Consider the following 2,962-nt stretch of genomic DNA (forward strand, 5'->3'; position numbering starts at 1 on the left):
CCTCTGCCTCTTCCCGGGATCCTCCCTCAACCTCAGGCCTGGAGCAAGTGAAGCTCTGAGGGGGAGCCTTTGGCAGGCCGGCCTTGACTTTGGGGGCCCCTGCAAGCAGTGGGCCATTGAGAGGAGAGGGCCACCCAGGAAGGGAGCAGTGCCGCGACCTGCAGACTCGCCATTCCTTCCATTTACCCAGAAAGACTCACACACAGAACGTCTTCTGTGGCAGGTCCTAGTGGGAGCGTTGCACACACTGACTCCATCTTCCCAGCAGCCCATTGTGGTAAGACTTCATCCCTATTTTACGGATGAAGAAATTGAGGCACAAACGGACCAGTAACTTGCCTATGGTCACTCCATCAATGGGTTACAGAGGGGGATTCAAACCACAAGCCTATACAGACTCTGTCACAGGCACTGTTCTGCCATCATCCCTGGAGCCTCCCTGGGTCCAGCTTCTTCAGCTCTCTCTCTGTGCCCCGGGCTCTCTTCTCTGCTTGCAGATCTGCTTACATTCCTAGGAAACTTCTGTCTCCTCCCCCCATTTGCTCTCCTCGGGAGACCTGGCGGGCAATGGGAATCGTGCAATCTCCAGGCTAATTCTTTTTGCATTTTGGGGAAATTGTATCTTGGCAAAACTGAGACTGCAGAGAACCTGGTCTAGGGGAGAACCCAGCTTCCCTCATCCCCAGTCCCTTCCATACCCCCTTCTGTCTCTGTGTGGCACCCGGGCTGGAGCTATGCCCAACCGGACACAGCGTGAGACACTGCTCCCGGGGGGCCCCTCTGTCCCTCACTGAGGGTGGGCGCTAAGGCCGGCATTTCATGGCCTCGGCTTTCCACCCCCGAATGGAACCTCTGTGGCTTTGCTGGCCCCATCCCTACAGGCCATCCCTTCCTCACCCCTGAGTGCTTCAGGAGCCTTCGGCCTCCCCTCTGCCCGTGGTCCTTTATTCATCCATGCAGTGAACAAACGTTGCTGGGCCTCTCCTGTACGCCAGGCAGGCCTAGGGATCCCTAGTTAAACCCAGTGCCTGCCCTCTCTGACCGCCAGTATTCAGTCATGGTGAGCAGAATATGGGGGGGCGGGGGGGGGGGGGATCAAGGAAGGCTGCCAAGGAGGTGGCCTCCAGCGTGACTAGGAGTTTGGGGCGGGGGGGGGGGGGGGCAGAGAAGCTGTGGGGCACTCCTGAATGGCCCTCCGGACCTCACTTCCCCGCAGCCATGCTCTCAGGACAGTCAGAGAGGCAGCGGGGTGGGGTGCCATGGGCTGAGCACTTTCCTGAACCACCACTTCACAGGACACTGGGAGCCTCCTGCAGCTGGGCCGGCAGAGCTCTGTCCTGGACACATCTGGGGGTGGCCTGCCCCTGCCACTCCAGGCCCCCGCATCTGCGTGGTGGTGACCCACTTGTCCAAAGCCCAAGCCCGCCTGGGGGCCCTGCGCTGACTGCCCGGGAGAAGCTTTGGGGGAACAGAAGAGGGGAGAAGTCATGCAGGCAAAGAGCTAGTGCAGACAGCTGCGGGGATGCGGCCTCTACTGTTCTTCCCTTTCCTTCTTTCCTCAGGCCAGCCCTTTGGGGAGCACCGGGAGCATGCATCCCCGCTCTGCTGGGCTCGTGCTGGAGGCAGCGGAACATCTCCTGGCTCCTCCTTCGGCGGCTCGGTTCCCCGCCTGGGGGAGGCGGGAAAGGCCGGGAGCCAGCCGCGCGTCCCCCTGGGGCTTAGGAGACAGCCCGCGCGCCTGCAGAGCGCCCACCGAGCCGCCTGCCCCCCACCCCCCCCATGTCCTCACAGAAACGCCGGCCGCCCTCTCGCCTGGTCCTCCCGCCCTCTCCCCTCTCCATCCGCACCCGGGGATGCGGAGGGCATCTCCCAGAGGCGGAGTCCCCAGGCCTAGCACCCGGCCAGGGCCGAACCTAAGAAAGCAGAAGTGAAGTTCGAGGGTTCAAAGCGGCTCTCCAGGCGAAAGGACCAAGATGGGATCAGGAGTGTGTGTGTGTGTGTGTGTGTGTGTGTGTGTGTGTGTGTGTGTGGGAGAGGGAGGGGGAATTGACCACCTCACCCTAGACCCACTCTGCGCCCTGCAGGCTGCCTCCACCTTCTGCCCGTTCAAGGTGGCCAGGGTCCTTCCTCTTCGGTCAACACCAATCCTGATCTGCCCCCATGGGAGCCCCATGTGCACGGAGCGGCCTGTATGGCCCCTACGCACCCCTTTTTGAGGCTGAGACTCCCTCTGAGACAGCTTAGCCAAGTGGCTGAGGTCACGAGCCCAGGACCTGGGCAGCGCAGGCCAGAACTCCGTCTGTCATGTAGAAAGGCGCCCATCACCCAGCCCTCTGGCCCCTCAGTAACGGGGAGATGGCCGTAGGAAGGGTGTGGTGAGCGTTAAGTGAGTTGATATGAGAAAAGTGCTTTGGACAGTGCCTGGCAAACGGAAAGCACTTAGATCTTAGCTGTCCGAGATTTTCTAAGTGGGAGGAGGGGACAAGGGGTTGTAAGGAGATCCCAGGTCCCAGGGGGGGCCTCATTGTCCTCTCTCCGGCGGAGGGGGTGGGAGGGGTGGGGCTCTGATCTTGTCAGAGAACTTGAGACTGACCTCAGGGTCGCCAAACCAAAGCTGCTGTATGCAGAGGGTGAGGGAGGGAGCGGGGAGCTCAGATATCTGAGGTCTAGCCCTACCTTCCCCAAGCTTCCACTCTAAGGTAAACATGGGCTAGCCTCCTACTTCCTGCCCCCCCCCCCCAAAAAAAGCTGCCAACCTAGCAGGAGAGCTACAGAACTTCTCCACTTCTCCAACAGCCCTGGCAGGGGGTGGAAACTCCGCCATCACCGCCTTTGTGACTCAACTCCTGCCAGGAGGCTCTTTAAATCCCCCGGCCTGCAACCCCCGCAGACCGGGGCCTGGTCTGGTTTGGGGGAACCCAGGCTGGCAGAGGAGGAGGCTGCCAGGGTCACCCACCCGGCC

The sequence above is a fragment of the Pipistrellus hanaki genome (assembly GCF_964339955.1).
Source record: "Pipistrellus hanaki genome assembly, chromosome: 8".
Taxonomy (NCBI): domain Eukaryota; kingdom Metazoa; phylum Chordata; class Mammalia; order Chiroptera; family Vespertilionidae; genus Pipistrellus; species Pipistrellus hanaki.